Raw genomic sequence first — 15086 nt, forward strand, 5'->3', positions numbered from 1 at the left:
TTAAAAATATGTATATATATAAATATATATATATTTATATATTTAAAAATATGTATATATATATATATTTTTTTTTAGTGTTTCTTGGTTTTTAAAAGTTTTTTTTTTTAAACTGTATTGCTGTGTGGAGTCAAATAAACACACCTACAAGGGCATTTTTTTGGTGAAAAAGACACATAAGAGGAGTCTGGCAATGTAGATGCTGATTAGACCAGGTCATAAAACTATCATTTCTAGATTGTGAAGGCGGAGGAAGAGGAAAACAATTCCTAGATCTTAGAAGTATAAATACTGCACTATATAAAGGAGACAGTTGTGTGTGTGGGCAACACCAGAGGCCACAAGAGGCACCTGTCTTCAGGATGCAATATTTAACTGAAGTGGAAATGTAATCGCATGCCTACTTGACCAAGAAAGGCTGTTAGTGGATGAGGGGTCACTGGAGCTTTGAAAGATAAGACAGGTTGCATTGATTATACCTCTATTTGAAAATAAGGAAAAAAGGACTGAGAGAAAACACTGGAAGAAATTAACGACCAGTCACTTGCTTTTGTCCAACTGTAGACAAAAGGGTGGCTTAGCACATTGGTGAGTTAACAAGAGAGAAGAGAGAGTTTGAGTGAGGGTGTAGAAAGGTACACTCCATTTACACTAGGAGGAAAGTAACACCCATTTGCAGGGAGATGGTATCAAACAGGAATTGTTGACACCTCATCCCTTCCTATGGGTAACCACCTCTTTCCGGCTCACCTCATCTCTCCCCAGCTGTCAATCACAGAGCTCAGCTTCCGGGCATATGTGGGCACGTGACCCTGAATGGCCAATCAAAGTTTTCCATGCCCTAGTTACAGTGATGGCTCAGAAGTAGGCACGTGACCAAAGCCAGGCCAATCACTATTTTCCCCGAAATATGATCCATTGGAAAACTGGGGAGAGAAGATCTGTCTTCTGTGGGATCTCAAAATGCAAGGATTTGATAAATTTAAGCTGTTTGTAGCTGTTTTCCACAACTACATAGAAAGTGTTGCTGCTGTAGAAGAGAAGCAGAGACAAGCCAAGAGGAGACAAATAAGAAGGGTAAAGACACCGGCTTCATCCTTTGAACCCCTGGATATACCCTTAAAACAAAAGACTCCTGACAAATTTAACAGTAAAGGAGACTCTGTCAGTGATAGCTTCAGTGACAATAGGGAATAGACACACACAACGTAAAACCAAAGAAACTCTGAAGTCGAAGTAGGTCAGGAAACCCAAATTTTGCTCAAAGCAGTTGAGTCAAACACAGTTTTAGCTTGAGATCTCCAGAACTTCACCCTCCCAACAGCACACACACAAAATATTCCAAATCAAGAAAAATGAGAGGGGCGCCTGGGTGGCTCAGTGGGTTAAGCCTCTGCCTTTGGTTCAGGACATGATCCCAGGGTCCCGGGGTGGAGCCCCACATTGGGCTCTCTGCTCAGCACAGAACCTGCTTCCCTTCCTCTCTCTCTGCCTGCCTCTCTGCTTACTTGTGATCTCTGTCTGTCAAAAAATAAATAAAATCTTTTTTAAAAAATGCAGTTTAAAAGTTGCCAAAAAACCTGGTGACACAGAGTGGGAAATGGGGCATCTCCTTCAGAAGACAGTTGGGTAAAATCAATTAGCATTTGGACTGCATCCACCCTTTTTTTGCCGGTAATTTTTTTTTTCTGTCCTTTAGATCAAACAAGTTCACTCATATAAACGGATTCTTCAGCTACTTTTATGCCTGCATGCAAAGATTTATTTTTTTAAAAGATTTTATTTATTTATTTGAGAGAGAGAGAGAGTGAGCAAGAGAGAGAAAACACAAGCTGGGATGGGAGACCAGAGGGAGAGGGAGAAGACAACTCCCCGCTGAGTGGGGATCCCGACATGGGGCTCAATTCTGGAACTCCAGGATAATGACCTGAGCCAAAGGTGGACACTCAACCAGATAAGACACTCAGGTGCCCCCAAAGATTTATTTATAAGGGACCTTCATTTTATCACTATTCATAAAAGCCAAAGCGTGGAAACCAACATCAACAGAGCGCAAGTTATGGACAATCATACAAGAGCCTAAATTTGCTTTAAAATATACACTGGGGGAGGGAGTGTGGGTGTGTGTAAAGATGAACCTAGATTAGCCAGATGTTGATAATTACCGAAGCTGGCTGTTGGAGACTTAAAACTCTATTACACCATTCTCTCTTTCATATACATTTGAAATTTTCCATGATAAAATGTTTAAACATTTAAATTAGGAAAAGGGGGGGCACCTGGGTGGCTCAGCCATTAAGTGTCTGCCTTTGGCTCAGGTCATGATCCCAGGGTCCTGGGATGGAGCCCTGCATTGGGCTCCCTGCTCAATGGGAACCCTGCTTCTCCCTCTCCCACTCCCCCTGCTTGTGATCCCTCTCTCTCTATCTCTCTTTCTGTCAAATAAATAAATAAAATCTTTAAAAATTTTTTTTTAATTATGATATGGGGATGCCTGGGTGGCTCAGTCAGTTAAGCATTTGAGTCTTGATTTCAGTCAGGTCATGATCTCGGGGTCATGAAACCAAGCCCAGCATTGGGCTCTACAGTGGGCATGGAGCCTCCTTGGGATTCTTTCTCTGTCCCTCTACCCCTCTTCTGTTCACTCTCTCTTTCTCACTCTCTCTCAAGAAAAAAAAAAAAGGAATGAACTTCAATGACACAACAATAAGGAATGTACAGAAGACACTGTTATCAGAATTGTTTGAAAAAAAGAAAACTGGAAGTCTGGGATAAAAGAGACTGACTCCTTTCTCTAATGATAACAGAAATTCAACTCCAACTGCCTTAAGCAAAAAAGGGAATTTAATGATTCACACAACTGCAAGGTCCAAGGATAATTTTAGTTCCAGACATAGCTGGGTTCAAGGGCTCAGAAAATGTTATCAGTTGTCTTCTCTCTCTCTCTCTCTCTCTCTCTCTAGCTCTTCACTCTGCTTTCCTCTGAGATGTCATTTTTCTTGGTTTCCGCACCTTGGCCCCTCTCTTCCAGGCTCATATTATCTATGCTGCCAACACTCACTGGGAAGAGAGAGCTTCTTTTCCTCTCGGCTGCAACCCGAGTCATGCGTTGACTCTCATTGGCCAGAGCTGGTAGACACACCTCACTGAACCAATCACTGTAGCCAGTGGGATGGAATATGCTGATTGGCGAAACCTGGGCCCTTTGCCCCTCTCTGGAGCAGGGAACATGATCAGTCCCTTTTAACCACATGGACAGAGATTGGCTGATGACTGGTTCCCCTTAGGAAGGGTTGAATGGATGCTGGGCAGGCAGAACCCACAAAACCAGAAACAGATGCAGTAGCTGCTTTCTCCTTGCCAGGCTCCCCAGGGGTGGGGTGATGCTTCTCTGCCCCCTTCCCTTTCTTATCATACCTTAAGCAGATCTCTTTTAGAATTTGGGTCATGTTGCCCAACATTCATCCATTTCCGTGTCTGTTTCCTCCTACAAACCACTCAACTCCTTGAGAGTAAAGACCATGCCTTTCACTTAGGTAGGAAATCCCTGGCAAAAGGCCTTCCATACAGTTGGCGCATGATAAACATACCCAAGACTGTGCTTGAACAAAAGGACCCTGCCACTCTCCCTTGCTGTGCTTGGTTCTCTGGCTGAAGAAGTCAGAGCCAGGGGACTGGTAAGTTGATGGGTAGTGCTAGAGCCGAGAGGGCTAGAGAGGCTGTTTCCTACCACATGAAGTGATTACAGTGACTCCTGATTGAACATTTATTATGAACCAGGCACTGTGTCTAGGGTTTTGTGTCTGTTCCTCCTTGGATCCCCACATGGGACCACAGTATCCCCATTTTATAGGTGAGGAAGTGGAGAGGAAATGGCTTGCCTGAGGTCACAAATGTAATACATAATGAGGCCAGGTCTGGACCCAGCTCTGATACCAGAACCCTTGCTCTTATCCCCCAAACAGAGGGAAGAATAAAATAAGTGTTCAGTGACAAATCGGACAGGGACTCTGCACTCCCAGAAAGAGAGAGACAAGGGCACAGTGGCTGCCTTGGCCTTGCTGCTCCTGCCCCCTATTTTCTCAGAAGCCCAACTCTGTTTACGGTCCTTAGGTTCCTAAATCCACTCTGAATCCCAACAATTCGGTCTCCTTTATGCTGAAGCCAGCTCTGTTTGTTGTCCACTACCGACAAGCTGTGCAGACAGGCAGTTTCTCTCCCTCTCTGGGCTTGGGTTTCCTGGGTCTGACAAATGTAGGCAATCCTTGTAGCACTCAGAGGGTTGGCATGAAGGTGACATGAGATGAGGCGTGGGCCGTGGAGGGCACAGTGACAGACCTGTGGATGCTCATGATGGCTGTGAGTTCCAGTTCCCCCAGCTCTGAGCCCAGGGCAGGTTCTGACTGTCTTTATACATCTGTGCTCCCAGTGCCCGGCATCACAACCCGCTTGCTCAGGAAATGCTTGCATTAGCCTAGGGGGACCCCTCCTCGCAAGCCGGACTTCTTACCCTCCATGAGACTCCTGGGGCTGGAGATATGGTCCACACTCCTGTTTTGTTTTTTCAGTGAGTTAATAATTTACCTCCAGTGTTTAGTTTTGTTTAAACAGACATGACCCCATTGGTGCTCAAGGCTCTGTCCCTGCCAAAGTGGCCCAGGGATCAAAGAAGCCCAAAGACACAGAGAGCCCTCCCACTGCCCTGTCCCAGAACTGTCCTTTAGCCTGCTGGCACCTACCCCTGCCTCGTTGCCCCCTTGACCTTACCCGCCCCGCTTTTAGTCATGCTCTGGTTAGCCCTTAGCTTCTCTCTGAGGTGATTCTACCTGTCTTTGGTCCATTGCAGCAGCTGATATGCTCACTCCCTCACTGCCCAGGCCTCCTTGAGCCTCTTCGGGGCCCCTACTGCCTCTCTCCTCAGGTGTCTGGAGTGGATTTATTCATTCCACTGAGGACTGGAGCCCAGGGTCCTTCCAGTGTGACCCTGTCGTTTACATACGGTTTCCTTCTTCCCTCCTAGACCCGCAGGAGTGGGCTGGCCTCCTGGCTTTGGGATTTGGACAGGCTTCATCCCACCACGCACCTCATCTTCTCTGGCCCTCCAATCTAGGCTCCCTGTCCATCAGCTTTTCAGGCTTCCTCCTCCAGCTTCCTGCCTGTATTAGCATCCTAGGGCTGCCATCACAAACTACCACAAACTTGGTGGCTTCCAACGGCAGCACTATATCCTCTCACTATTGTGGGAAGCAGAAATCTGAAATCAGGGGGTCACCAGGACCATGCACCCCCCCAAAGACTCTAGGGGAGGATCCTTCCTTGACTCTCCCAGCTTCTGGTAGCTTCCAGAGTTCCCTGGCTTGCAGCTGCATCCCTCCAATCTCTGCCTGCCTCTTCACATGGCCTTTTCCTCTTCTCTCTCTGTGTCTTTTCATCTTCGGTCTCTTATAAGGACACTTGTCATTGGATTTAGGGTTGCCCCAGGTAATTCAGGATGATCTCAACTTGAGACCCTTTTTCCAAATAAGGTCACATTTTTAAAAATTCCAGGAGAGCGCATAGGCAGTCATTTCTCTGACATTGGCTGTAACGAGATTTTTCTAGATATGTTCTTGATGCAAGGGAAACCAAAGCAAAAACAAACCATTTAAACTATATCAAAATAAAATCTTCTACACAGCCCAGGAAACAATCAACAAAAGTGAAAGGCAACCTACTGAATGGGAGAAGATTTTTGCAAATGACATTCCTGCTAAAGGATTAGTATCCAAAATACATAAGGAACTTATACAACTCAATGCAAAAAAAAAAAAAAAAAATTCCCATTTAAATAGGCAGAACCCATGAATAGACATTTCTCCAAAGAAGACATCCAAATGGCCAACAGACACATGAAAAGATGTTCAACATCACTCATCATCAAGAAAAGGCAAATCAAAACTACAAAGAGACATCACCTCACACCTGTCAGAATGGCTAAAATAAAAAACTCAAGAAACAATAAATGTTGGCAAGGATGTGGAGAAAAAGGAAACTTCCTACAGTGTTGGTGGGAATATAAACTGGTGCAGCCACTCTGGAAAACAGCATGGAGGTTTCTCAAAAAGTTAAAAAAAAGGGGCGCCTGAGTGGCTCAGTGGGTTAAAGCCTCTGCCTTCGGCTCAGGTCATGATCCCAGGGTCCTGGGATTGAGCCCGCATCGGGCTCTCTGCTCAGCAGGGAGCCTGCTTCCTCCTCTCTCTGCCTGCCTCTCTGCCTACTTGTGATCTCTGTCAAAAAGATAAATAAAATCTTAAAAAAAAAAAGAAATCAAGAATAAAATATTAAAAAAAAAAGTTAAAAAAAAATAGAGCTACCCTATGACGCAGTAATCACACTATTGGGTATTTACCCAAAAAATATGAAAACACTAATTCGAAAGGATATATGTACCCCTACATTTGTTGCAGCATTATCTACAACAGCCAAATTATGGAAGTAACCCAAGTGTCCATTGATAGACAAAGGACAAAGATGTGGTGTGTATATATATATATATATATATATATATATATACACACACACACACACACATATGTATGTATATATATAAAATTTCATTTATATATAAATAAATTAATATATAAATATAATATGGTATATAGACCATATATACCACATATATGGTGTGTGTGTGTATGTCTGTGTGTGTGTCTGTGTGTGTGTGTGTATATAATGGGATATTACTCAGCCATTAAAAAGAATGAAGTCTTGCCATTTGCAACAACATGGATGGATCTAGAGACTGTAACGCTAAGTGAAGTCAGTCAGAGAAAGACAAGTACTATATGATTGCACTCAGATGTGGAATTTAAGAAATAAAAACAAATGAACAAAGGGAAAAAAAGAGACAAACCAAATCACAGACTCCTAACTATCAAGAACAAACAGATAGTTATCAGAAGGGAGGTAGGTAGGGGGATGGAGGAAATAGGTGATGGGGATCAAGAACACACTTGACTTTTTTTTGTTTGTTTGTTTTAAGAGTACACTTATCTTGGGGCACCTGGGTGGCTGTACTGGTTAAGCATCTGCCTTCGGCTCAGGTCATGATCCCAGGGTCCTGGGATGGAGTCCCGCATCAGCCTCCTTGCTCAGCAGGGAGCCTGCTTCTCCCTCTCCCTGTTCTGCCTGCCACTCCCCCTGCTTGTGTGCTCTCTCTCGCTCTGAAAAATAAATGAATAAAAATCTTAAAAAATCTTAAAAAGATTTTTAAAATCTTTTTTAAAATCTTTTTAAAAAGGATTTTAAAAATATTTAAAAAGATTTTTAAAAATCTTTAAAAAGAAAAAAGAATACACTTATCTTAGGGCGCCTGGGTGGTTCAGTGGGTTAAAGCCTCTGCCTTCGGCTCAGGTCATGATCTCAGGGTCCTGGGATCGAGTCCTGCATTGGGCTCTCTGCTCAGCAGGGAGCCTGCTTCTTCCTCTCTCTCTGCCTGCCTCTCTGCCTACTTGTGATCTCTGTCTGTCAAATAAATAAATAAAATATTAAAAAAAAAAAAAAAGGGAACATGAACCATAGATGGGAAGAAGATTCCTGCAATAGCAGGAGTGCATAGAGAACATCTAAAAATAAACAGGATAGGGGCACCTGGGTGGCTCAGTGGGTTAAGCCTCTGCCTTCCGCTCAGGTCATGATCTTCAGGGTCCTAGGATCGAGCCCCACATCGGGCTCTTTGCTCAGCAGGGTGACCGCTTTCCCCCTCTCTCTCTGCCTGTCTCTCTGCCTACTTGCGATCTCTCTCTGTCGAATAAATAAATTTAAAAAAATCTTTAAAAATAATCAGGATACAGATAAACCCCATAGAAAAGGAGGCAAAACGCAACTTGGCAATCCATAGAACAGGCGACCTGAACAATCAATAAATGTGTGGAGAAACTCACAAACAGTTAAGAAGAAGTTAAAACCACAACGGGACCCATTTTCCCCCCATCAGATTGGTAAACATGTAAAAATCTGACAATACCAAGTGTGGAGTCATGGGCACTCACATTGCCGGGAGCGTGTAAGTTGGCACAGTGTGTTTGGAGAGCAGCTTTGCAGGATCTGGTAAAGCTAGAGATGCTGGATCTCCAACAGCCCTTCAATTACAGGCACAGCTGCGAAAAATCCTGCTCATGCGCACAAGGAGGCAGGTACAAAAATGTTCAGGGAACACTGCTTGCAGTGGCAAAAAATTGGGGGAAAGGGGACCATTAAAGGAGAATGGAGGGGTCCCTGGGTGGCTCAGTGGGTTGAGCTTCTGCCCTCAGCTCTGGTGATGATCCCAGGGTCCTGGGATGGAGCCCTGCATTGGGCTCCCTGCTCAGTGGGGAGTCTGCTTCTCTCTCTCCCTCTGCCTACTGCTGCCCCTGCTTGTGCTCTCTTCCTGTGTCAAACAAACAAAATCTAGAAAGAGAGAGAGAGAGAGAAGAATGAATAGATGTGGCATTGTCACCATGAAATACCACAGGGCACACAGAGTGTGCCAACCTGGTTGATTCATAATTTGCTAAATAAAAAGGTGGAGAAGACACACACCATAGCATTTCATTTAAATAAGCTGTACAAACGTGCAAAAACAATACTATTTCTTGTTGAGGCATATATTTAGGTGTAATAAGGTTATAAAGATACGCATGAGTATAATAACCATCAAACTTGAGATAAAGTTTATCAGGGAAAACTGAGTAGAAAGGGTACAGATAAGATTATGCAATTTGGGGGATGTTTTATTTCATTTTTTATAATTTTATTTATTTGTCAGAGAGAGAGAGAGGGAGAGAGCACAAGCAAGGGGAGTGGCAGAGGCAGAGAGAGAAGCAGGCTTCCCGCTGAGCAGGGAGCTGGATGTGGGGCTCCATCCCAGGACCCTGAGACCATGACCTGAGCTGAAGGCAGATGCTTAACCGACTAAGCCACCAAGGCATCCCAAGGAATGTTTTATTTCTTAAGCCATGTGGTGGGAACATGGGTGTCTATTGTACTATTCCTTATATCTTTTGGCATGTCAAATATATTTTAAAGATTGTTTAAAAATCTAAGGGCACCTGGGTGGCTCAGTGGGTTAAGTCTCTGCCTTCGGCTCAGTGGGTTAAGTCTCTGCCTTCAGCTCAGGTCATAGTCTCAGGGTCCTGGGATGGAGCCCCACATTGGGCTCCCTGCACAGTGGGGAGCCTGCTTCCCCCTCTCTCTCTGCCTGCCTCTCTGCCAACTTGTTATCTCTCTCTCTCTCTCTATGTCAAATAAATAAATAAAATCTTTTAAAAAAAGATTTTTAAAAAATCTTTATTGAAATCTAAATTACTGGGGTGCCTGGGTGACTCAGTGGGTTAAGCCTCTGCCTTCGGCTCAGGTCATGATCTCAGGGTCCTGGGATTGAGCCATTGGGCTCTCTGCTCAGCAGGAAGCCTGCTTTCCCCTCTCTCTCTACCTGCCTCTCTGCCTACTTGTGATCTGATCTGTCAAATAAATAAGTAAAATCTTAAAAAAAAAATCTAAATTACTTTGGGGCACCTGGGTGGCTCAGTTGTTAAGCGCCTGCCTTCATCTCAGGTCATGATTCCAGGATCCTGGGATTGAGCCCCGCGTCGGGCTCCCTGCTTGGGGGAAGCCTGCTCTGTCTCTCCTACTCCCCCTTCTTTTGTTCCTTCTCTCACTGTGTCTCTCTCTGTCAAATAAATAAATAAAATCTTTTTTAAAAAATCTAAATTACTTTGTAAAAGTAACCTCCACATCCAACATGGGGCTTAAACTTACAACCCAGAGATCAAGAGTCATGTGCCCTACTGACTGAGGCAGCCAGGCAACCTGGTCTGTCAAATATTTTATACTTTAAAAAGGAGAAGCTACTGGGGCGCCTGGGTGGCTCAGTGGGTTAAAGCCTCTGCTTTTGGCTCAGGTCATGATCCCGGGGTCCTGGGATGGAGCCCTGCGTCGGGCTCTCTGTTCAGCGGGGAGCCTGCTTTCCTTCCTCTCTCTCTGCCTGCCTCTCTGCCTACTTGTGACCTCTGTCAAATAAATTTAAAAAAAAAAAATTTTTTTTTTTAAAGGAGAAGCTACCAAAGAAGATACACAAATGTCAACAAGCACATGAAACAATTCTCCCTGTCTTTAGTAACATCATGGAAACACAAGTCAAAACCGCAAAGGGATACTACTTCATACCCAATAGGATAGCTGTAAAAACAAACAAAAATCCAAAGACAAACAAAAACAAAAATTATAACATAACAAGTGTTAGTGAGGATGTAGATAAATTGAAACATTCTTGCCCTGCTTGGGGGGGGGGGGGGTAGGTAAAATTGGACCTGCTTGGCAGATTCTCAAAAAGTTAAATGTAGGGACGCCTGGGTGGCTCAGTTGGTTAAGTGGCTGCCTTCGGCTCAGGTCATGATCCCAGCGTCCTGGGATCGAGTCCCACATCGGGCTCCTTGCTCAGCGGGGAGCCTGCTTCTCCCTCTGCCTCTGCCTACCACTCTGTCTGCCTGTGCTCATGCTCGCTCCCTCTCTCTCTCTGACAAATAAATAAATAAAATCTTAAAAAAAAAAAAAAAAAGGTAAATGTAAAAAAAAAAAGCATAAAATTACTACATGATCCAGCAATTCCACTTCGAGGTCTATCCCCACAAAGAACTGAAGGCAGGAACTTGTACACCAGCATTCACAGCAGCATTATTCACAATAACCAAAAAGCAGAAACAACCCAATCTTTATCAACAGATGAATTGATCAACAAAGTGTGATCTAGCCACACAAGGGAATATTATTCAGTCTTTTTTTTTTAAGATTTTATTTATTTATTTGACATAGAGAGAGAGAGAGAGAGATCACAAGTAGGCAGAGAGGCAGGCAGAGAGAGAGGGGGAAGCAGGCTCCCTGCTGAGCAAAGAGCCCGATGTGGGACTCGATCCCAGGACCCTGAGATCATGACCTGAGCCAAAGGCAGCTGCTTAACCAACTGAGCCACCTAGGCGCCCCTGGAATATTATTCAGTCTAAAAAAAAAAAAAAAAGGAAATACTGACACGTGCTGCAACTGGGAATGAACCTTGAAAACATCATGCTGAGTGAAATAAACCAGGCACAAATGGACACATTTTATGTTGTCCCATTTGGATGCCTAGAATAGGCAAAGACATGGGAGACAGAAATTTGCAGAGACAGAAGATTGAACAATGTTTACCAGGGGCTGAAGAAGTATTCCCTAATGGGTACAAAGTTTTTGTTTGGGGTAATAAAAAACTTCTGGGGGGGCACGTGGGTGGCTCAGTTGGTTAAGCAGCTGCCTTCGGCTCAGGTCATGATTCCAGGGTCCTCGGATCGAGCCCCATGTCGGGCTCCCTGCTTAGCGGAGAGCCTGCTTCTCTCTCTCCCTCTGCCTGCCGCTCTGCTTACTTGTGCTCTCTATCTCTCTGTCAAATAAGTAAATAAAATCTTTTAAAATAAATAAATAAATAAATAAATAAATAAATAAATAAATAAATAACTTCTGGGGACTGTAACGATGATAGCTGTGCAACACTGTGAATGTACTTACTGTCACTGAACTAATTGCACACTCAAAATAGTTAAACCAGTAAATTTTATCCTAAAAAATTATCAAAAAGATAAAAGGATGGAAAAAATATTTACCAAGTAAATTCTAATAAAAAGAAAACTGTAGTGACTGTATTTAAAAAAAAAAAAAGACACTATAGGGGCACATGGCTGGCTCAGTCAGAAAAGCATGAGACTCTTGATCTCAAGATTGTGAGTTTGAGGCCCACATGGGGTATAGAGATAAATAAAACTCTAAAAAAAAAAAAAAAAAACAAAAGGGGTACCTGGGTGGCTCAGTCAGTTAAGCATCTGGTTCTTGATTTCAGCTGAGGTCTTGATCTCAGGGTCATGAGCTCAAGCTCTGTGTTGGGTTCCACACTGGGGGTGGAGCCTACTAACTAATTAACTAACTAACTAACTAAATAAATAAATAAATAAATAAAAGAAGGGCACCTGAGTGGCTCAGTGGGTTAAGCATCTGCCTTTGGCTCAGGTCATGATCCCAGGGTCATGGATTAGAGCCCCACATCAGGCTCCTTGCTCATCAGGGATTCTGTTTCTCCCTCTCCCTCTGCCTCATCTCTCCCACTCATGCTCTCTCATTCTCAAATGAATGCATTTTTTAAAATCTTTTTTTAGGGGCGCCTGGGTGGCTCAGTGGGTTAAGCCGCTGCCTTCGGCTCAGGTCATGATCCCAGGTTGTGGGTTCGAGCCCCACATCGGGCTTTCTGCTCAGCAGGGAGCCTGCTTCCTCCTCTCTCTCTGCCTGCCTCTCTGCCTACTTGTGATTTCTCTCTGTCAAATAAATAAATAAAATCTTTTAAAAAAAAGGGGCGCCTGGGTGGCTCAGTGGGTTAGGCCGCTGCCTTCGGCTCAGGTCATGATCTCAGAGTCCTGGGATCGAGCCCCGCGTCAGGCTCTCCGCTCAGCGGGGAGCCTGCTTCCTCCTCTCTCTCTGCCTGCCTCTCTGCCTGCTTGTGATCTCTCTGTCAAATAAATAAATAAAATCTTAAAAAAAAAAATCTTTAAAAAAAATAAATAAAATCTTTTTTTAAAAAAGACACTATAGGTAAGGGGCACGCTTCTGAATCTAAACTAGTTATCACCAGTATTTGCTTAACAAATATTTTAATTTAAAAGCTTAACTCTTTTTTTTTTTTTTTAAGATTTTTTAAGTTAGGGGCGCCTGGGTGGCTCAGTGGGTTAAGCCGCTGCCTTCGGCTCAGGTCATGATCTCAGGGTCCTGGGATCGAGTCCCGCATCGGGCTCTCTGCTCAACGGGGAGCCTGCTTCCTCCTCTCACTCTCTCTGCCTGCCTCTCTGCCTACTTGTGATCTCTGTCAAATAAATAAATAAAATCTTTTAAAAAATAAGATTTTTTAAGTTATCTCTACACCCAATGTGGGGCTTGAAATTACAACCCTGTGCCCAAGAGTTGCACGCTCCACCAACTGAGCCAGCCAGGTGCCCCTAAAAAAATTAATCCTTGAAAGTTAGGTTTCTGGGGGCAGTGTCATGCCCATCATTTAGTAAACTTTTTATTGAAGATTAATATACTTGCCAAGAAGTGCAAAAATCCTGAGGACACAGCTAGATTATGTTTTACAAAATGAATACATCTAGGTAACCTGCTATTAAATCAAGAAACAGAACATTATCTTGCCCCCCAGCAGCCCTCTTAATACCTATTCCCTGCCCTACCTCCCCCCAGGAGTAACCAGCATCTTGCTTTCGTTACCCCAAATGACTTTTGTCCAATTTTCAACTAAATACAAATGGAATTAGATGGTATAGTCTTTTTTTTTTTTTAAGATTTTACTTATTTATTTGACAGAGGGAGAGCAGCAAGAGAGGGAACACAAGCAGGGGGAGTGGGAGAGGGAGAAGCAGGCTTTCTGCTGAGCAAGGAGCCCAATGCAGGGCTCAATCCCAGGACCCCAGGATCATGACCTGAGCCCAAGGCAGATGCTTAACAACTGAGCCACCGAGGCACTCTAGATGGTATAGTCTTTGAGGTGGCATTTTTTTTTTAAAGTCATCTCTACATCCAACATGGGGCTCAAACTCAGACTCTGAGATCAAGAATCACATGCTCAAAAAAAAAAAAAGTCATGTGCTCTACCAACTGAGCTACCAACTGAAATAATTTAAGGTCAATAGACAAGGCAAAAATGTTCTACCTCACAGGCCAACTCCTGAAAAAGATTCTGAGGGGCCCCTGGGTGGCTCAGCAAGTTAAGATTTTATTTATTTACTTGAGAGAAGGGAGAGGAAGAGAGAGAAAGAGGGAGAGAGCAATGCAAGAGGGGAAAGGAGAGGTGGACTCCCTCACTGAGCAAGGAGCCTGACACGGGGATCGATCCTAGGACCCTGAGAACATGACTTGAGCTGAAGGCAGAGGCTTAACTGACTGAGCCACCCAGCTGCCCCCGAGATGGCACTTTTAATTTAACATTATGGGGGCATTTGTCTGGCTCAGTTGATAGAGCGTGCAACTCTTGATCTCTGGGTTATAAGTTTGAGCCCCACACACGTTTTTAAGGCTTTTGATTCATATTGCCTCTGGAAGGTTGCCCTAATGTACCTTCCTCCTAGCATAGGATCTCCAAAATCTTGAGTTCCTTGACTGAGTGCAAGATGATAAAAATGTCCCCAGATGGTCCCTATAAAATTCCATATCATGTATCTTACATTGCCTTTTGCAATGTACTTTTAGCTTTATGATCTCATTTGACCCTCCTACCATTAGATAGGTAGAGCAGGTATAATTACCCCCATTTTACAGGTGGGAGGACTGAGGTTCTGTGATGTTTAGTCACTCAGCTTGTAAAGGGTGAGACCGAGAACAGAACCCAGGTCTGACTTCTAGTCCAGCAAAAGGATGAAGAGGACACATTTTCTTGTATCCATTTTTTTTTAAAACGGATTTTTTTTAAAGATTTTATTTATTTATTTGACAGAGATCACAAGTAGGCAAAGAGGCAGGCAGAGAGAGGAGGAAGCAGGCTCCCTGCTGAGCAGAGAGCCCGATGTGGGGCTCGATCCCAGGACCCTGGGATCATGATCTGAGCTGAAGGCAGAGGCTTTAACCCACTGAGCCACCCAGGGGCCCCTCTTGTACCCATTTTTTAAAAAGATTTTATTTATGTATTTATTTACTTACTTATTTATCTGAGTGGGGGGGACAGAGGGTGAGAGAGAGAGAGAGAGAGAGAAGCAGACACCCTCTTAAGGAAGGAGCCTGATGTGGGACTCGATTCCAGGATGTGGAGATCATGACCTGAGCCAAAGGCAGACACTTAAACAACTGAGCCACACAGATGCCCCATCTTGTACCCATTTTCAAGTGGATATGGCTATATGAGAGAATGGAGACATCTTCCAGGAATGAAGCCCAAGTTAGTTCCAAATTTATTTGGAAGAACCTGATCTTTGTGCCTAAATGTACCACGTTCTGCCCCTGGATCTGAAAATTCCAAGCAAAGTTCTGAAGGTCAAGGGCAAAGCAAAGATGAGTACATGCTCTCC

The sequence above is a fragment of the Lutra lutra genome, chromosome 12 (assembly GCF_902655055.1).
Source record: "Lutra lutra chromosome 12, mLutLut1.2, whole genome shotgun sequence".
Taxonomy (NCBI): Eukaryota; Metazoa; Chordata; class Mammalia; order Carnivora; family Mustelidae; genus Lutra; species Lutra lutra.